This window comes from Motacilla alba, chromosome 4A (genome assembly GCF_015832195.1).
Source record: "Motacilla alba alba isolate MOTALB_02 chromosome 4A, Motacilla_alba_V1.0_pri, whole genome shotgun sequence".
NCBI lineage: Eukaryota > Metazoa > Chordata > Aves > Passeriformes > Motacillidae > Motacilla > Motacilla alba.
In genome coordinates, this window is record NC_052045.1 from 7,721,989 (window position 1) to 7,743,233 (window position 21,245).

At 47.6% G+C, this 21,245-nt stretch overlaps 1 protein-coding gene across 6 annotated transcripts in view; it reads left to right on the forward strand.

Annotated features, from left to right (window-relative positions):
• The first annotated feature begins 975 nt into the window (after positions 1-975).
• Positions 976-21,245, forward strand: part of PLS3 (plastin 3) — a 49,989-nt gene continuing 29,719 nt past the window's right edge. For 2 of the 6 annotated variants that reach the window (XM_038164812.1, XM_038164818.1), the window contains exon 1: positions 976-1,024. The gene's annotated coding sequence lies outside the window, so the exon portion shown is untranslated. Of the gene's footprint in view, positions 1,025-5,204; positions 5,258-7,229; positions 7,478-19,657; positions 19,800-19,847; positions 20,089-21,245 lie in introns of those variants that run through there. The other 4 variants (XM_038164815.1, XM_038164814.1, XM_038164813.1 and 1 more) reach the window with 4 other exon arrangements.

Below are 21,245 nucleotides of genomic sequence, written 5' to 3' on the forward strand. Positions count from 1 at the left end.
GTGTGAAGTTTCCCATTTGGGGAAACAACTTCCCCTTTTTCTGCCCAGGTCTGAAGTGCAGGTCTGGCCCCATCTCCTTCTCTCTGTTCACCTCCCTCTTCCCACAGCAGGTGCTTGTCTTTTCTTTCTCTGTTCAAGGCCTATTTGGATTAACTTCTGTTCTCCGCCACTTTTACGCAAAAGCGTCCCCAAGGCCCTTGATTTCCTGAACCCTTCTAGCAATTTTCAGTGCGAATATCTGTGCAGCAAATGTAGGAATTAGGACAGTTGTGAGGTCACCTATCCCAAATTGGACAGCTGGAAGCTGCGTGGGGAAAGGCCATGGCAATGCTCTCTGTCCAGGAGCACAGAATAACAAGGGGCAAGGCACCTGCTCTCCACTTAGCCCTGGGTCTGCCCCTGGCTCTGCTCTGCGGGAAGCTCCTTGCCCGATGTGCCCACCAGCGCCAGCCTTCCCTGGCCATCCTCAGCATCAGCCCGCAGGGTTGCTCCTGGGGGGACACGGGGAATTGCAAGAGAAGCCCAGAGCTCCTCTGTCTGCGTGGCAGGGCTGAGGCAGCCGGGGCTGCCTGCAAAGGGAGACGGGACCCAGTCTTGCAGGGGAGGAGGGACAGCACAGAAGGAGGGGATGCCTGTAGAGAAGAAAGGACGCCTGCTTGGAGGAGAGCCGCACACAGGAGAAGAATGAGGGATGCTTGCCGGGCAGGAGTGAGGCGTGCGCGGGATTGGGGATACACGCAGGGCATGAGGATGAATACATGCAAGAGGGATGAAGGCAGGGAACGGCGGGGTGAGGGCACGGCAGAGCAGCCCGACGGCGGCGGGGACGAGGACGGGGCGTGCCCTGGCTGGAGCCTCGGCTCTGCCCTGTCCTGAGTGACTCCGCGCCCGCCCACTCGCAGCGCGGGGCACGGTGATGTGCGGGCGGGCGGCCCAATGGCGCCGGGGCGGCGGGGCCGGGGCGCGCCGAGCGCGGGCAGCGGGCGGGGCCGGTGCGGCGGGACGGCTCGGAGCGGCACGGACGGTGAGTGCTCCCGGGGCTGCTCCAGCGCGGCTCCAACTCGGGGAAAGTTGCGGCGCTCGCCCCGCCGCTGGACGTGCGCCAGCCCGCGCCGAGCATCCCGCCCGCGGCGGCGGCGGCGGCGGCGGGGGGACAACGACCGCCCCGGCGATTCCGCGGGGCCCGGCCCGGCCCTCGCTGCCGCTCGGCTCCGCGGCCGAGCAGCCCTGTCCCGGAGGGTCCCGGGGCGGCGGGGCGGGCGCGGAGCCGGGCGGGCGCGGAGCCCGGAGCGCGGCGGGGCCGGCGGGACGCGGGGGACGTGTCCGCCGGGCGCGCTCCTGCCGCCGCTCCCGGCTCCCCGCGGCGATGAAAAGACACTTGTCTGATTCATCCCCCTGGAAAACTTCACCCCCGGGCTGAGCCGGGGCGGGCCCGGCCCCGGGGATGCGCTGCTCGCGGGGCTGCGCTGGGATGGAGCCCCGGCTGCGGCGGACTTGGGGCTTTGTGCGAGTTGGTAGGAGCTGAGCCCGGCCGAGGGGCGGGGAGGTGCCGCTTCCCGCTGTGGGTTCCCGCAGAGCGGCGCTGAAAAGGGGTTCGGTTTGTATTGCACTTTTATCTTTTGTGCAGGGTAGTATTCCCAAAGCAGAGGGTGTGAGGAAATGGGAACGACTTCTCATCTAATTGAAGCGGGGTGAAATAAAGTGAAGTCGTGGGACAGCTGTGTGGGTTTATTTTTATACATCTCTAATTTGGACTGGGAGAGGAAGTGTCACCCTACTCCCCCTAACAATGGCTTCTTGTTGGGAGCCTGGGAAGGGAAAAAGAAGAGCCGGGAATTTTTCAGGACTTCAAACTTTCTTTTGCTGGGGCACCCTGATGCTATCTGGGAATATCGTAATGGATAACATCAAGTCCCAGTGTTCACAGAGGTAACAACTCTGCAGGCATGACTGTGCTCCAGTTGTAAGTTTTTCTGAGTAGAAATAGTGGTGAAACACGTGCATGGGAACCGACCTCCAGTTAATGCTTCCTTGGGACAGGCTGCATGTGCCTGCTCTATAAGAGCATCCATACCTACAAGAAGGACATCCCTTGGACTCACTGATTTCTTAGGAGAAATTCTTAGGTATAGAACTGATCAAATGCCGTTGAATCAGCCTTTGAGGTTGTTATTGCTGTTACACAATTCCAGTGGAATGTGAGAGCTGGGCTTCCTGTTTTTGGTCAATCTGTAGAAGCGACTAAAAAAGATAATAGATATCTCAAGTAAATTGTTTTTGCATGACAGCTTGGAGCCATTGTTCAGCCAGTAGCACTTGTGACTTCTCTAGTGAGCCTGGTAACCTGAGAAGCAAAACTCCTTAATGCTGGGAGACTTGCTCAGAGTAACTTTAAAGACAACAGCTGGAACCTGGATATAAAGAGGGAATAGTTACCGAGATCAGCGTGTGCTAGTGCTGTGCATAATGATGTATAGAAATTCAATCTGTTTTGAAAAGAAATCTTGTGCAAAGAGGAGCTGCTGGTAGTTTGTGAGTGGAGAGCAGTGATTCAGGGGGATTAGTGGACACAAGGCAAGTCCCCTGGGTGCAATATTCTGCAGCTGATTCTGCCCTGGGGGTGTTTGATGGCCTTACCTGGAGTGTGTGCACACACAGAGACTTAAAATTCCAAATCTGTTTGTTTGCATCTAAATAACTCTTAAAAAAAGAAACTAATAAAATAATTTGTTAAATGAAACCTTTTCCAAACGTTGTTGTTATCATAGCCTGTTAATCTTGCCAACGGTTCAACAATTTGAGGATGTTGCTTGGTTGTAACCAAGCTCCTTTGAAGGAATTTTTTGCTTGTGAAAGATGAATTACTCATTCTTTGTCTGAGCTAAGAGATCATAATGTGATTATTAAACTCAGTTATTCAGTGCTAGATATAAAGAATTGTGTTTAACCAGGGTCTTTGTTCTCTTATCAAAGTTAATCTGATGAAGTTTCCCCTCCTGTAAAATACGCAAACATCTCCCCAGGTTAAGAATGCCCCAAACTCCAGAAACCTATTTAGCAGTTTTGGCTAGATGAGCTTTACAGTGCACAGGGCTCTGGGGACTGATGACTTCATTAGGTATTTGGATAAATGCAGAGGAAGCCCTTCCCCTGGGGCTCCCTCGCTGACTTCTCTGCTCCGGGTTTCAATTGTTGTGAGATTAAGATGGTGAGTGAAGGAATTGCAGTCTTGTTAAATGAGTTTGTCCTGAATCCACTCATGCGGGATCTTCTAGTAACTCTTTCCTGTGTTTACTTGGCTTTCTAGTGCAGTGACTTCAGTGGCTTTGGAGAAGCGGAAACACAGCAGTTCTGACTTTAGGGAAGCAGAGGAGAGCGCTGCTCAGTGATTGACTGCAAGGGATGCTAGGCACAGTTAATTCAGTAGCTGTGCTTAAGCAGCTGCTGGTGATCCAAGTGATCTGTGTGCCTTGTGAGCCACTTTATCTGCACTTTTTGTGTGTTAAACTGCAAGTGCTCCACTTAGAGCTTCAGTATGGCAGCTGCATTTTTGACAACGTATAACATAGTGCATTGGGAGAAGAGAAATACTTTTTTTTACACGATTGGCAGTGCATTTAGGGAGGGTGTGCCCATCATAGATACTGTAACGTGCTTCCTTATCTAAGTAGATGATGTGATCAGTAGCTCATTTCACACCTGAGGTTGTCTTGGTGGTGATATTTTAAGTAGTGCTAATTTATTTGGTGACGCGTCCCAACACACAGATAATGTTCTTGATAATCTTATTTTACACAGCATTAAATAATAGGTGGTGAAACACAAAGGGGCTGTGTTTTCAGCAGAGCCAAAGACCAAATAAGTTCTGCTTTATATCAGTATGAGGTATTTCTTGTTTGTGGTTGGGGTTTGTTTGTTTGTTTTAAGTTACAATGTTTTTCATTTCTTTGCTTCTTAAAAGTGAGAGATGTGGATTGGAATTCTCTGAGGACATTTGTCCCTTTTTTAGATACAGGCCCGTTAGCTTGATTTTCTTGCGTGTGAATTGCCTGTGGCAGAGGAGGTGATGGAAAAGCAGCATCAAGCCTGCTTGTATTATTCCAGCACAGGTTTTGTACAGATCCATCAGCGCCCTGCAAAGCACAGTCCTGGCTCTCTTAATGGCGTTCACAAGGGCAGCTCTTGACCTGCCACGCTGGGAGGCAATTTAACCCTGTGCAGGGATGTGGTGGTGCTGCTGATCACAGAGAGTGGGAAGGGAAGGAGGGAGATGCCAGCTGCTACAGTGTCGCTGTGCGGTGTGCAGAGGGTTGCACAGGTGAAATTTATGCAGCTGCTACTTGGTTTTTATCTGTGTACCACCAAGTAGCACTAAGCAGCAAAAAGAAACATGGTTTAAGTTGATGTTTTGTTCGGACTTTGAATATTACTCTGCCTCCACCTATATCAGAGCAGTAGTTCAGCAGAAAAAGAACAGATTCTTGTCTCTTCAGGCCAGCTGTTTAAACATGTGACTGACAAGCTATCAACCTGCCTGGTGCAATAACAGATATTAATTTTTAACTCTCTTTAAGTTTCTTGTCAAATTGGGAATAGCCACAACATTTTGTGTTAATATTTGTCAACCAATTACTGGTATTTGCATGCTCAGCACTTTTTGGACTAAATACATTTCATTTAATGATCTGTATATCTTTTTGGACATTGAGCTCATGATGTAATTACAGTTGCTAATAATACCAAAAAGCAAAACATGAATCCAGAAACCCCTACCAGCAGATGTGTGAAAGGTGGATATTGAATTTTAAAAGTTTACCAAATAGCCTTAATGCATACGTAAAGCAAAACTTTCCTGAATATCTTTTTTTTTCAAGCATGTTGCAAAAAGAGACCAGCTCTTGTAATGAGGGTGATGCAAGGTTGAATTAAACCTTGAATTAATTGTTGGGTTACTGTAACAAATGTCACAACATCACCTATCCCTGGCCCCCAAGCCCCTTGATAGGCATCTGTTGACATCTTTGCGTGCTCATTCCTGTTGGCACTTTGGGAATTGGCTTATTGCACAAGCAGCAGTGGTTGTGTTTGTGGTGGGTGATGTCTTGGCACTGCTGCTAGGGGAGGGCATGAAAGGACTGTTTACCCTGTGACCATCCCAGAGAGTTGCTCAGGCTCCTGTGCAGAATCAGCTGTCCCTGCTTGCACCATTTGCACTCTTTTCTAACCCAGAGGTACCTGCTGCTGTTGCTGCTGGTGGGTGAGTAGGTGGGAAGTGTGAAAGCTGAAGGCAGTTGTGTGGTGGTCCAACATCTGGGCCCTGGGTGCTGTGGCTGGGAGAAATGATGCTCAGGAGGCATCCTGGAGATCCTCTGAGCAGCAGCAGCACAGCTGACAGTGACTGGGGTGCTGTAATTACTTTCAGCTGTGTGACTGCTGGTCAGGAATGAAATCCTGTTGTGTCCCCTGCTCTGTGCACAGGGGTTTGCGTGTGCCCGTGGGTGTGCTGTGTTTATTGAATTAAAAATAGGTATCTCCAGTGTGCAGGGAGTAAGGATGAGGTGGTTGGTGTTTAGACACAGCAGCATTAGTTCAGGTTCAGTCTTAGCAGCTGCCTACTTTGTGTTCTTCAGTGCTGAAGTTGTAGGTGATGGGTCAAGCCTGTCCTGTCCTTGCTAGTGTTTCCTGCCCTGGATATCCTTCCTGCTTCTAGGTCAAATTTCTCTGAAGGGGAGACTTGGATAGCACCTTTCCATGTGTTGTGAGATCCACTTGGAGCACTGCAGAATGCTCCATGAAGAGTCTTCTGGTTTGTGCCACTTCCCAGGTGAAGGGCTGAAGGTGTAGATGTCCTCTGCTTTACCTGCGTGGCATTGCCACGCTGTGCCATCAGCAGGGGGGCAGGAGATCCTGGCTGTCAGAAATCCTCCTTCCTCATCTCCCTGTGCTGCAGCCCCCAGTCCAGCCCATCTCCACTGGCAGATGGCCCTGGCACCCCTGGGTGGGTGTGCTGTGACACTGGGGACATGCTGCCTAGGGAGGGTGATGGAGGCCCACTCTTTTAACTGCTGACTGAAGAGATGATTTGTTTGTAGCCAAAAGATGGGACTTATGTGTTTGTGGCTGCAGAGCCCAATTGGGGCAGCAGGTGCTGTGTTTGAGATTTCAGGTGTTTGGTGTATTCCTGTGAGACCTTGCCAGCCGTGTAAAGAGCAACCTGTGCCAGCTAAACAAGAAAATGTGGTTAATTGATGGAGCTGAAGACAGAAGTCCCCACCTAATAGGCCTGGAGAGTGGGGTGGTAGAAGACATGCACATCTGTACTCTGCTAGTGCCATGCTGTTTGATTTGGAGGTGATAGAGCTTTTCCTTGAGGTGGGCACATCTGACATCAGTGCTGACCACGACTGACATCAGTGCTGACCAGCAGCTGCCCTGTCATCAGGACTGTTTGCTTGGCTGCTCTGCCCTCTCCCAGCAGTTCTGTTCCCATCAGGGGTGTGGACTTCCTTGGGCAGGGTGCTGAGGCGTGGTGGCTAGCCAGTCCACTCAGTCACTGTGGCATCCACTGGTCTCCTGGGAATCTAAAATCTGTTGGCTTTTTTTGGTAATAGATGAAAAATGCCAAGGACGATAAGCAAGTCCTGTCTGGCCTGCTTGGAAGAATTATATGAGTGCTCCTCTAACAGCTAGCGTTTCCTGTCTGGGTTTGTGGGCTCATGCCTGGGCTACTTAAACCTAATTTTGCACTGGGTTTGTGAATGGCATGATGATGAAAAGGGGGCTTCCATGCCCTCAGGAGAGCTGCTATCAGCAGAGATGGAGCTATCCATAGTCATTCTTTCCCTTCTGTTTGTTTTGCCAGCTGATTCCTGTTAGTTTGTCTCTACCTTTCAGCAGCTGGGCCATGAGGGTGACCACTGCCCATGAAATGCAGCATCCTTGGCCAGTGGGCTGCTTGCCTTAGGTCCCCTTCCTTGTGTCCCTTGTGCTGGCTGGTCTGCACTCTCCAGCACCCTGTGCTGCTGGGCAGTGTGCACATCCCTGGGGACAAATTGACTCCTCCTGCAACATCCAGGCTGTCCCCATGGGCTGTGGTGGCCTGTGCACTAGTAACATTTGGGAGTTAGTATGGAAGGAATAAAGTAATGATTGATTTGACATGTGTGTGAGGATGTGGGGAGCAGGATGACTGTCTGAAATAGGAAGCTCTGGTTAGGACTGCTGCAGACTGCTCATGTCAATCCATATGGGCCATATGCTTCTAACCAGTCTCCTTGTCTCATTTCCTTCTCTGAAATGCTTACAGCTGTTTTTCCTGCCGCTTCAGTAGGTTTTTTGTTCCTGTAAAAAGAGTGACAGCTCACAGATGCTGCTGGGAGTCCCCTCTGAATAGCTGGGAAGAGAGACTATTACTGTGATCTTCAAGAGAAGATGGAGTGTAGTGTCTCTGCAGGAGGCCTAATTACTGATGTTTTAAGTAAGCTTTTTTGTTTTTTCTTTTTAAAGTTGACAATAGACTTAACTGTCTCATTCACTGTTTCCTCATCACATACTGCCCTTAGTGTTGTCCATGAGACAGGAGGTAGTTGATGAGGTTACTTATCTGTAGAACAAGGAAGGATGAAGTGAACTTGTGGATAGTCATGTATTGAGGTGTTCAACATCCAGTTTTGCTGCTATGCTTATAATGTTTGGGTTAAACTTCGCAATGTTGCTTAGACGTTGGCTTTTCTCCTAAAGAAGTCTGTGACCAAAGTGATAGCAGTGCTTGAGGTTCATCATTGTTGGTCCTCCACTTCTCCCTGTGTACATCTCTTCATCCTGCCTTTCCTGCATTCTGCCAAGAGGATTAATGGCAGACTTCTGTAGCTGGGTTAAGGATCGAGCCCTGGCCAGGTGAAGAAGGAGCTGTAGAGATGCTGATGCCTAGGCAAGTGTTTCACAGTTTATGGCTGGGTGCTAAAGGGGCACCTGAAGACAGTGAGAGAGGCTGTCTGCGTCTGCTTTTAGACAAATGACCTGTGCACTGCAGGGGATGTGGGGCTGATGTGATAGAGTACGTGGCTGTGTTGAGTTAGCTTGAATGCCGAGTTAAGACAGGGTCTGTAGCAAATAAAACCTAGTGGGATGTTATGTCTGAAGTTTAGGTGCTGAGAGAACAAAAAAAATCCTCTGCTTTTAGTGGGTTGGTTGCCTGGTGGCCATAATCCTTAAATAAGCAAAACTTGCCAGATTCCACTCCTCTGCTTTGCCTTTTTTGCAGTCCCAACTGCACAAAACAGTGAGGTGTCCCAACAGCTGTTGTACTGGTGTCTGAGATAGGAAACCCTGTATGGGATCCTGGTGGTATGTCTATGGCTGGTGACTGTTTTCCTGCCTCCTCCTCCCAAGGGTCTCACTGCTGTGCAAGGAGCTATGGATTGGCTTTTCTTCCTGTAAAAAATGTACTGGGGCTGTACTCTTCTCAGCCCATGTTGTAAATTATAAACTGCTGTGGGAAATGGAAAACGGAGTAATTCTGATTTGTGTTCATTTAGAGCCCTGTTCTTTAGACCAAAATACACAGGATAGGTCTGGCCCTTCCCTCTATTCACTTTTCATAGCCTCCTTTGTTTTTAATTTATATATCTTTTTATTCTAAATTCCTCCCATCCCCAAAATAGAACAGACATCAGCCTGCAAGCAGAGATTGCCAGGCGTTGGTCTTGTGGATTATAGTGGCTTTTTGGCCTGGTTGGAGACTGAGCCCCACCCTTCATAGGCTTGGATTAAAAATAGTCTTCCTTTTCATCAGGCTGAAAACTGTACACAACACATCCATGTCTTGGTTTCTGGGGTATTGGCAGCCACAGGAAGCCCTTCAGCTATAAAATACCTCAGAAAATCTGTTTGCTGCTAATTAATCCAGAAGGGCTAAGGTGACCAGTGTTGGAAAGGTGTAGAGCCAGATGTCTGACTGCCAGCCACGTAGTTATCATAGATGTTGATCAAAGTTTAGCTGTGCTTCTTGAAGGACCTGAAACAATTGAAAACTCTAGTCCACAGCCTATGCATTAGGCTGCCACATTTGGAATGTCCCAACTCAGGTGCTGCAGGGATGTCCAGTGGCCAGGAGACTGCCCCACAGCCTCCAGCTCAGCCCTGTCTGTCCAGACCTGAGCTGCACACGCCTCCCTCTTTGTATAAAACAGAAAAAACATTGAGGGCAGGATGCTGACCAGTATCTGGTGTGGTGATCTCATTCCCCCACTGCCTCTTGGCAAAGCCAGGCCTCAAACCCAAGCTTCTTAGGCAAGTCTGAGTGGTTGGCCATGGGATAGCAGAGGGAAGATCTGAGTGTCTCCTTGCCCTGGGCATCTGTCCTCTGCCTCATGAACCTCAAGTGTTGACTTCTTGTGTTGTTTCATTTGTTTTCCACTGTCCTTGCCATGCTTGGTGGGGCAGCCAGTCCTTTTGCAGGGTGGTAGGAAATGCTGTTGGCAGGCTCCTGGAAAAGGCAGGATGCAGCTGGCCCAGGATCTGGGAGCAGGCAGTGCTGCCTGGCAATTCCTCCAGCTCAGACACAGCCTTGGTGGTTGTTTAGGGCAGGGCTGGGGATAAATGAGCAGGGGAGTGTGATGGGAGGAGGGCAGGGAGACTGCCCAGTGCCCGTCCCGTGGCTGTTCATGACTAGTGTGCTCTGTGTGCTGGGTTTACGTGACCTTGGTGATCAAAGGTCTCTCTGTAATCAGAGAAAATGCTGCCTTCTCTTCATTTTTGTAGACTCTGCCTTGGCCTGCTCTGTTTCTGGTAATTCCATTCTAGAGTAGACTGTAAACAAAACTTAAAAATGTGAAATATTGTATTGTCTCATAAAACCTTTGTAAACAGTCATGAAACTGTCTGTAGAAGGACACTGGAAGGATTTTATTTGTCCCAAAGCCTAGGGATGAGCTTTCAGCCTTTGTCTAGCTCAGTTGCATGCTTTTTACTTTGAAAGTCAAGGATTTGTATCTCAAATTTTTAAAGTGGAAAAACTGACTCCGTTAGGTCTTTACAAAAAAAAAAAATTTTTTTTTTTTTGCTAGAGGAAACAAAATTTTTATTGAAAATATGCTAGCCAGGCTTTTTTAAAAATTGTATAAATACAAGAACTTACACAAGGGAAAGTGATTTGCTGCTCACTGCAGGGTCAGGTCAAGACAAGGAAAAACCTGCAAAACCCCAGTTTGGGGAAAAGCATAAAGAAGGTCTGATAATCTGGTAGATGCAACAGGCTGGGTAACATCAGAATGCTGCTGGCTTCTATCAGTGTTTGCCATACCAGCTGCAGAATGGGGCTGTGGCTCAGATGCTGTGGGTAATCCTGCCCCTGGCCTATGTCCTGTTAGTTTTGTGCTTCTGCTGGAGTTTTGTGTGCTAGAACTGCTTCTCCTGCCTTGTGCCCAAATGATGGGGAGACTTTCTTGCTGGGGGAAAACAGAAGGAATTGATTGCAGAGTTCTGGGGACATCCTCTTGGATTGCTACTGAAATTGTCTCTTTGAGGTGGAGGGAAAGGAAGCTATAGAAAAAAATCTCCTTTGTTTTATCTAGCTTTTTTTTTTTCCCTGAAGGTTGACATATGAAAAGTATTTCTGTACTTTAAAGCAAATAGGAAGGCGTGTGATTCTGCATTATATCTGTGTGGCTTTTTTTTTTTTGGCCAATATATTAGTGACTAAATTAGGAGCTCTCCAGAGCTGAACACACGAGATGTTTGAAATTCAGATTGAAGACCTTGGATAAAAGAAGCTTGTATCCTGTCTGGATTAGATGGAAGGTGATGTGCAGTGGGTTGTTCCTAAACAAGTTTGCACAGTCGCCTGTGTGCCGTTTTAATGTTCTTCCTTGCCTGTTGTGTTATCTGAAAACTGCTGCTGAAGTCCTTTTTTTCTTTTAATGTGCCCATTCCCTCAAAGTCCCTTTTTTGATCAGATTTGGAGTTTTTTTATGTTTGTATGGATCTTTGCCTCAGTGATGTTGCTGGTGCATGTGGTACTGTCCCAGCCCTGGCAGCAGAAGCCCAGGTACCAGGACCTCTGCTCCATGGATTCTGCTCAAAATAACAGGGAAGGGGAGTTGCTGATCTGCCTCTTCCACTCTCTTCTGTACTACAAGGTAGAAGAGTGCTCTACTTTCAGAAACAGTAGGGCTGAACTTGTTGCCTTTGACTCTGTCCTGCTGGGAAGGTCAGGAACTGGAGGAGGTCCCATGGGTTTCCACAGTCTCTGTCCCTGTTTTTATGGAAGATCTTGGTGCAGATGAAACTGCTGGGCAAGCACCAAAGTTCTCAGTCTGTCCAGTGCAGCGCTGACCAAGTGGAAACTTGAATTCAAGCTACCCATCCCTGTAATTGGCATTAATATTTTGTGAAGCAGTGCTTCAGCTGGGTCTGAAGGATCATCAATTCTGGCTCCTTGTTTATGCTGCCATCGCAATCTTGTGCTCCTTCCTGCTGATCAGCCAGGAAGGTTTGTGGAGTGTTGTTTGGGTTTGGAACAGGGCTGTGGTTTTGAGATTCCAGGATGCTGAGTCTTGTCCCAGGGACTGGCTTGGATGCTCTCCTGCCTTGGAGCCTCTGCAGCGAGATGTTAGTGAGCAGGCTGATATTCCAGCCCATCCCTGTTTTCCTTGGGCTGAACCACTGTTTGCCTTCTGCTATAACTGTTGAGCAGCTGCAGTGCTGTGGTGATATATACACATATATATTGTGCTATAAATCCTGTAGTTAAACATTTCCTTGACCCAGCACAGAACAAGGTGCTTGTCTCCAGCTGGTTACAGAAATAAAGGAAGTGAGTTCCAAAACAATATTGCAATTAAGCTGTTTTTTCCTGAATTTTGCACAAAATGTTTTGCCTCCAAGAATGGATTGTGAGGACTTTTACTTTAGGGAATACATAGGGTATTGTGGGTGTATATAAAGTTATCCTGTTGGGATTGGTATTGGGCAGGCATTCAGGAAGAAAGTTGGCCCTTGCATTTAAGAACTGTTTCTGAGATAGCAACATTCTGAAGGTCACTAGAGAACAAATGGAAATACATTTACAAAACCATTCATATTTTTTCAGTGCTCCTGGTAATAAGAAGCAAGTTTCTGAATCCTCGCTTAGATAGAATTCACCTTTCCATAAGGAGAGAGGGGAAACCAGGCCTTCTGAGGACTGAAAATAAGCAGCCTTAATGTCTGACCTAAACTTTAGCCTGTTCCTTTCTGCACTGTTTGGCTGAGGCTGGGACTAAGCTTTCCTTGGGGACGTGGATGGGAGGTTCCTGTGCAATCCTGCTCCTGCCCTTCTTTTGCCCACCCCTTTGTAATGTTCTCGTTGATCTGATTTCCAGCTGGGCTCTTGCCACTGTATTATATAAACCAAATGCTCAAGCAGAGGCAGCATAGTCAGACTTCTTGCTGAAAACTTGAAAAATTGACATTGCTTCTGCCCAGCTGAGAGGCTCCCAGAAGTTACTGTAGCTGTGCTGGACAGATGGTAATGGCAGTGCCCAGCCTACATTAATTAGATTCATCACTAATAGCAACAACTTTTATTCCTCCCTCCCCTTCCTTCCCTTTCTCTAAGTAGTATATACACTTTTTCTGGGTTATATAGGGTTGTTTTAGTTGGTCCCTTTGCTCCCTGTGTTCTGAAGGTCTGTATAGAAAGAATTTTGAAAGGCATGGATAGAGTAAGATTCTGCCCTGTACAGTCCTTGAAACCCACTGTTATGCAAGAGCCTTTACAACCAGTACCAGTCAATGATTCACTTCAGCAATTAAAGCCTGTGCATGGGTTTGATATCACCTTGGCACACAGCAAGGCATTGCACTTTCTTTAGTGCATTGCCCTTTCACGTGTGACACTCACAGCTGATGTTCCTGCTCAGCATTTGGACCTCTTTGGTGTAATCCATGTTGAACCTTGTGGTGTCATTGCTCCCAGCTATAGATCTGCCTCTTCTGCCTGAGCTCCAGAGTTGCTTCATGCCTTCTATCAAATACCATGCCTTGTTTGGCTTTATGTAGGATCTGTAGATGTTTGGTTTTTGGTTTTGTTTTGTTAACTTCTAGGACCAGGGTTTCTTTAATACTAATTCATAAAGCATTAAACTCAACAGTCACAACAGACTAGAGAATATAAGAAATCTGCTGTCAAAGCAAAGACTGGCTTCACAGCACAGAGATCAGTTTGCTACTAGTAGCTGTTTTTTATGATCTGGAAAATGTGAGATGGCTTCCTAATTAACAGTGTAATGAGCTGTGTGGTGAAGATTGTGCTCTAGAGACCTGAAGGCTATGGGTGACAACTTACAGTGTGTGTCCAGCTCTACCCTACCTTTCTACATATTTGAAAAGAGTGCAGTAGCTGTGAGAGCCCCTGGAGTTACCCTGTCCAGCGGGTCCATCCTACAGGAGACTTTCTCTTGGGGTCTGACATAAAAAGAGCAGTTGGAGGCAAGCCAACAAGTGCATGAGCTAAATACCAGAAAAAGCTTCAATGTCCCTTGGGATGTGATTTTGGACTAGTTCAACACAGATGAATTTGTAGCCCCCCTTGCATAATGTGATGAGCCACGTGCCCCTGGCAGGATGTCCAGATGAGATACCAGTACCTCCCTGGAGATCCTCCCTGCCTGGGCTGGGGGTGTGTGCTGCTGCCCAGGCTGGTCAGGACCTGAAACCCTGCTGATAGTGGGAGATCACCTGCAGATGTTGATGGGTTGTGTGGGACTGAGGAGCCACCCAGTGGCAATCTCCCACAGCCTCCCACTGGCCAGGAGTGGGTGCAGCAAACTGGTCTGACAGTGGTCAGCAGTTGGCCAAAAGTCCATTTGGTGGCCGGAGCAGGCTGTGGCTGCAGAGGTATAATCTCTTCTTGCACACAGGTGGAAGGTATTAAGCAGTTCCTCTGGTTCTGCATAATTGCCAGTCTTGCTGCAGTCCATGGATCTATTTTTCAAACCACATCTTTTTAACTGTTGTAGTTTTATTTTGAAGATTACACCTATTTTATTAGTAATGTAATAGGGTGCTCCTATAGGCAAGTCCTTGGTGGTGTTTGGCATCAGAGAGCTCTTGTTATCAGTTGACTTTTTTAAAGTCAAAATGAGGTGCAGTGCTTGGCTTTGGTAACAGTATTTATGTTTTAGTATTTAGAAAGTGAATCTTCTCAGGGACAAAATCTGGCTCAAGTAGCTGAAAACTTTGCAAAGGTGTTGCTGCTGCTTAGGCTGAAGAGTATTTATCACTGATAGAAAGTTAAAAGGCTTATGACAGACTTGTATGAAAATATGAACCTCTTCTAAACAAATCTGTACTCCTGTAATTTGCATTGTGCAACCATTTGCATTATGATTGTTTTTTTGGTGCTTCTTAAAGCTTTCTTTAGTGTATGTTAAAAGAGCTTAGTTCAAAGAACTACATTGCTACTAAATGGCAGCTTTTCCATATTAATACATTCCATGAGGATGCAGTCCACATGAATGCTGTATAGGTCTCAGTTGTAGATGTGTCTAAACTGAATGTTGCTAAAAATGGATCAGAACAGTTTCCCCGTTCAGAAATACTCTCTGAACAGTCACTTGTGTTCTGCAGTAGTGCAGCTCCAGTGTAAAATACTCTTTCCTTGAGTAGTGACTGAGGGTGGATAGTTAACTAGAGCATGTTCTCCAAGAGAGCAGAGTATTGCCTAAGTCATGTCAAGGACAGACTTGGGTGATGGACGGACTGGCAGCTGATATGAAAGATGAAAAAGTATGTTTGTGCCTCCAAGACCCTCCTACCAGACCTAGTGCCACTCTTTGTCCAGTGGCCTGGTCTGTGGGGTGCCTGAGCTGGGTCTAACTGGGATGCTGTGCTAACAGTGGGCCCTCTGCCTGCCTCATCTTCCTTTGACCCCTCAGCCAGCCAGGATGGGAGGACTCAAATGAGGAGAAGGAAAGGGACAGGATGGCCCTTGAATAGTGTCAGTCCTGCCTGAGTGCAGTTTTAGTGTGCCAGGGCAGTTCCTCTACCCATGCTTCAGTAACAGCCATTAGGCTTCATCTGATGCTGTTGTAATCACCCAAAGTGCTCTCTTTGGGGGATGGCTGTTGCAAGGGGCCCTTCGTGATTGGTTAGGTGGAGCTGCAAAACTGGCTTAAAATTATTCTCCAAGTTCCTTCCAGTCGCTTCTGCTTTGGCTCAAAGATGTAGCAGACAGGATGGCAAAGTGCCTCAGAACTGGTGATGCCCTGCTCAGGCCTGCAGGACTGGCTGGAGAGATCCCAAAGGCACTGCAGACTCCTGCAGTGGTTTCAGTGCTGGCTTCTGCCCTGGGAAGTGTAGCTCATCTGGCAACTGCTTTTCCAGTGGATGTGCAGAAAGGGTTTCCTGGTAATCCCTTAGTTTCTTTCTCCCTTTACAAAAAAAAACCCATCCAGTGCTAGACTCCCCATGGCCTGTGATCTCCAGAGAATAACTTGTTCACTTTTTTTCCATTTATTCCCCTCTCCACACCCACCTTTTTTGTCTTTTGAATTTAATAAAGTGGGTGACTCAGTACTAAATATAAAGCCTCCAAGCCTCCTGCTTCCGGCATCATCTGCCTGTGGCTCATTTCCTGGAGCTGACATCAGTTGAAGCTTCCCGATTTCCTTATGAAACGGCAAGACATGAAATATCCTCTGCGTGGTGATCTGGGCATACTTGTGGACTTCTTTGGTGACTGCTTGGCTCCCTGATCTAAGCTGTGAATAATTAGCTGGTTAATTGCTAAGCTGAGCACTGGTGCAGCACAGGGTAAATCGGGCAAGTCCTCAGATCTGTTTTGCACTGCAAAATCATACTCAGGTTTGCAGGCCTTTTTAAATAAAGCCCAACTTTCAGTCCCTCCTGCATATGCAAGGTTTTTATTAAATAAGCATGAGCCTGACTAATGTCTTGCTTTCTTCCAGATGACAGGCTCGCTGACAGAGCAGCTCAGGAAGCTTTTAAGGGGGAAATCTAGCAAAGATGGGCCTGTGTTTTCTTTAGAAAGACTGATAAACTGAGAGTTAAGGTCAAATGCTTGCTCCTCAGTTGTCACATCTTTCCATAGTTGTTTGCATTGATGGGATATACACTGCCATTGGTTGGCACTGAGGGAGAAAGCAAAAAAGTGCATAAACCCTCAATTTGTATCAAAAAGCACATGTGAGAGTCTTTCTATCTGTTCATAATTTCATTAAAATCCTTACATTTAAAAGAGATTGTGGACAGAACTGGAGGAGGGGATCATCTTGCCCATGGTAAATGGTCACTGACGTCAGTCCAAAACGGGCTGGTGGCTGGCCACTCAGCTTTGCTGTCTAAAGCCCTGGCTCATAGAGAATGGTGTTTTTTCTCTGGTGAAGCAGCCTATTTAAGTTAACTGGTTTTCTCTTTCAGTTAGGTACTCTTCTGAACTTCTCTCCCCTCTCTCTCTCTCTTTCTCTCTCCCCTCTTTCCTTTTAAAAATTTTTTTGTAAGGAGAATGTTTGTTCCTGGAAACCCTTGATTTGCAGCACAGGCAGAGGCAGGAGTCTGAGCCACCTTTGCAGCTCCTGAAGGCTTGCCAAGGTCTGCTGATGCTCTGTTGGCTCTGGGATCTCCTGAGGCTGTTGTGGCCCAGCCCTCTGCCCGTGGAGGTTTCTCTAGCATGGGGATGCTGGAGTGGACCAGCATGTCCTGTACTCCCATGGCTGGTTGACAGTGGAGCTGGCTGTATCCCAGCAAAGAGATATTTTAGGCAGGAGCTAGAAGTTCCAGCAGTTAAAACCCATCCCAAAAATCACTGGGAGAGATGTGGCATGCCCAGGGACTTGATCGTCACTGTGGATTTCATCACCAGTTATCTTGAGCAGCTTCCAACATCAGCATGGTATGTCTTGGTGTTAGTGAGGAAAACACTACTTCTGGAGGGGGCAGGAAAACTTGGTGTCCAGAAGCAGATGGTTGTCCTCTTCTGGACTCACTGGGGAGAGCAGTGGGGATGCACAGCCCCTGTAGCCAAAGGCCAGCACACTGTTTGAGCTCCCTTCCTCCCCCAGAACTTTGCCAAAGGGTCTGTTCTTGAGGGTTTGTGGTGAAAGATGACTCCTGAATTTACCCTTTCTGCTCCCCTGTCACCTGGAAGGCAGCAGCTGCCACTCCCACAGCCATCACCGAGTACCTTCTGGAGGGCAAATAAGTATTAGTGGCCTCCCAGTGAAACTTGGCAGCTGGAGCTGTGGAGGAGAGGTGTCCTCTTGCGCAATGATGTGCTGGAGGAGTCCTGCCAGTGCTGGAAGAAGTTCTCTTTGTGCATAAACCTACATCACAATGTTCCACGTAGGGGAGTGGATGTGTCACCTGAGCACCTCAGGCACCTTCTTCTACCCTAAAAGGCTCTTTTTAAAGCAGGAAGAAGAGAAAAACACACTGGTATACTGGCTCTACCAAAAAAAAATTCCTATTTTGGAAGAGTGTGGGGAGTGGTGTGAGACCAGGCGTGTGAGGAAGTGTGCTGGGAGTGCCCGGGGAACTGTGCGTTCGCTGCCTGCCGTCGCCACACCCGGCGTGCTGAGTCTGGGGACATGACGTGGGGGTGAGTGGTGCTGGCACCACCGAGGTGCTATTTTAGGTTTGACTCTAATTGCAGGTTGGACCGCCAGGACTGGATTTTGAGTATTCACAGAGCAGAGTGCTCTTAAAGCTCTGGAAAAACTGGCTATCTCTGATCCTTTGCAAATGTAGGAGATGGGTGTTTCACGTGCGCTGTGCATGAATTGAACTCCTGGTGGTGGAGCCACTGGGAACCTGTGCTAGCTGGTGACAGGGCAAGGAGGTCCTGTCCCTCTCAGACAGAGGGAATAATTGTACCTGATAGCCCTGTAGGATGCTTTACACTTACCTGAAAAAAGAAAAATGGGTAAGCAGAGGTCTGAAGACCCATGGGCTGGTGGCTTTTAGGTGCCTTCCTCTGCAGTGCCAGTCTGCCACCTGCATACCTGCAGCTGCTGCCTTGCTGTTCCAGCAACACAGATGACAGAGACAAGGAGAGGAGGCTTTTCTTTTCCCCCCAAAAAGCAGACATTGCTTGTGCAATGGCTCTGCCACTGGGAGAAAGTCACAATCTAGTTTGGGAGCTGGGCTCTGGCACGCTCTCCCCCAGAGCTGTCAAGCCCCGAAGCCTCGCTAACCCTTACAGGATGGGTTTGTGCTGTGCAATGAACTCACATGCAGGATGGAAAGTGGAGACACTAAACTTCATGAGATGAGTCTTTTCATTTTTCTTGCATGATTGCCCCTAGACTTCAGAGGCTGGATGCAGTCCCTGGTTTTGGTCAGAGCAGCCAGTTGGGCTCCCTGCACCCAGAGGCTGATGTGATGCTGCAGCTGGCTGCCGGTGCAAGTCAGAGCAGAGCTGAAGTTGCTCTTCCCTAAACCCTGTCTGGTGTGCACTCAGCCTGGTCTCCGTGGACTGCAGAAGTGTTTTTCGAATCCAGCTTCTTTCTTTTTAAGTTGCAGCTGCAGTTCTGGGCATAAAACCCTCTATTTTGGTTTCCATGATGTTTACCATCCTGAGGAAGCTGGCAGGCTGTGGGTTTGGGGTTAGGTTTTTTGTTTTGTTTTGTTTTTTGGGGTGTGTTTTATACCTCTTTTGAAACTTTACAGCTGGAAGCTAAATTTTCAGGTGATACCCAAGAAATGGTACCAGGCAGTGACTCACTTTCCTGGCTGATGTAATTTTTAAAGAGAAACAACAACAACAAAAAACCACCCAGTGACCATAATTTTTAGAACAGTCATGAGTTCTTCAAATTTTTCACTAATTCAAAAATTGTGTTTATTAGTAAATGACATCTTTTCCTTTTAGCTGTGGAAATGTTCAAACATTATGGACTTAACAGGAACAGAAATCTCTGAAATATATGATTATAGTTTGGAAAGCCAACTTAACCTTTCTGGTGATTGATTCTGCTCCTGTTCATTGCATCAGCAGCACACAGTACATGATGTTTCTGTTGCTTGTGTCTTCCTGGCTAGCAGCAGATGTCTGTTCCTGTTTCATCTAGAGCAGACAAGGATTAATTGTTGAGGTAATGCAATATATTACAGTATGGGCCAGCTCTGAACTCTGTATTTAATTTAATCTAATCTATTCAGACAATTTTTAAATTTTTTATTTTTTAGGTTTTTTTTTTTGAGGAACTATGAGGTGAAACAGCAGACAGCCTCCTTCAGTGCAGACTGAGGCCAAATAGGTCTGGATCCTTATTATTCTGTGAGCTTCTGGTTATTTCAAAGACATCCATAAAATAAGTACATAAAGCCAAATACAAGCTCTGCATTGCTGTTGGCTGGACGCGCTGAGAACTAGCAAATCAAAATCCATTTGTTTTAAAGAGTAAAGAGCAGTAGAGTGTTGTTGGGTTGTTTTTTTTTGTTGTTGTTGTTCATTTTTTTCAGGGTTTTGTGTTTTGTTTTTTATTCATTAAAAAAATAGTTTGCTTACCAAAAAGCTCTGTATCTTACTGCTTCCTGATCCCAAGTGCCAAGCAATGAAAGACCACGAGCTGGTTTTTGGGGAGAATCCCCGCGCTGGCGGGATGCTCGGGCCGCTGTCGCGCATCTCCTCGCGGCATGACCGCATCCCTGGGAAGCGACCTCCCATCGCTGGGCGGGGAGCGAGGGAGGAAGGAAGGAATGCTGGCTGCCCGGCTCCGGGCTGGGGGTGTGGGAGACGCCTCGGCGCTCGGGCCGGGCGAGGGAGCGATTCTCCGTCGCTGGGAGGAGAGAGGAGGGTAAGGAATGCCGAGGAAGGAGTCCCGGGGCGGGCTGTGCGCGCCGCTGCGGGCCCGGGCCGGAGATCGTCCTGCAAAGACTTGTTCTGCTTTGCTTTTCTCTCCTCGAAGTCTTGTGATTCCTCCTGCTGTAGTGGATGGAGGAGGACAGCTGAGGGCAGAGCGAGTTTCGGGTTTTGCTGTCTGAGTGTGGAATTTGTCAGAGCACCTGATGCGTGCGAGCAGCAGCGGCCAGGGCTGCCCCGGCTGGGCATCAGCGAGGGATTCGTGTTCCAGGCGAGGGCTCAGGGTGTGTCTTCTCAGCTCTGGGTTTGTTCCATCTCAGGCTGCAGCCTGCTTTTACAAAGCAGAACTGCTTAAACTTGCATGTTAAAACGTTAAATATTTGAACCTCTGCCCTGCAGAAAGTGCGAGGAGCTCCGAGTGCTTTTGGGAAGTGGCTGTAGGCTGCTGGCTGTGGTGGCTGCTGAACTTTTTGGGGTCTGTCACCTGGAGAGGTTGGGCTCTGTATGCTTCCCTGCCATTCTAGCTGGAATGGCACGAGACATTACAGGCTGGCAGGATTTCATCTCCTAGCAGAGGAGTTTATCTTGCTTGCTGTGGTTTCTGGCTGTACCTGATGCTGGAAGCCAGTGGAGACCCTCTCTAAACACTTTAGTAGGTGCTACTAGCTTAAAACACTTGTATACCAGTAGTTTTTAGTATTGAACTGAAATGCTGAATTTTTTGTTCTAAAAACTTCATTTGTCTGCAAACCTGTAAAACACTTGCAGTATAGCTTTTTCACATCCTAATTTTGTTTGTACTGAATGTATTGCTCTGAGGTTTTGCTAAGTTATGTTTTATTAAACTGATACTATATTATCTCTTAGCCAAAAGGCTAAGAAGAGATATTTTACTCTGCATTTATTCTGCAAAGCATCTGTCTCTAAAGAATGATTTCCACAGCTGGAGGACTCTTACACCCTCCTGAAATTCAAAGTAGTGGTGAGGTTGCATGCTGTTTACAGTGCATGCATCTCTTTAACCACAACATCTGTCCTAGGGGTATTGGGCACTGGCTGAGCTGGGAAACGGAGGGAGAAGGAGGAGGAGGAAGAGGCAAAGCAGCTTGAAGAGACCTAAGGAGGAGTTAGTGCTCATCTCCAGGAGTGCCTGATGCATTTTCCTAGCCTTGATGCTGGATGCATTTACGTAACCTTGAGACCTCCTAACGAGAGTGCATTTTGTGAAGGTTATTAATGCTTCTCCAAAGTGCAAGAGTCACAAACTAGAGCTTGCCTGATCCTGAACTGGTGACTGCTGTCTTTGGCTCCCTATCGCTCCTCCCCATATTAAGTTAAATTATAGAGAAGTGTGGGGAACACCCTGCAGTTAGACTAAATGTGATTTCACTGTCATTGCAACCTCCTGGGAGGCAAAGCCAGCAGCTTTCCTTCACTTCTG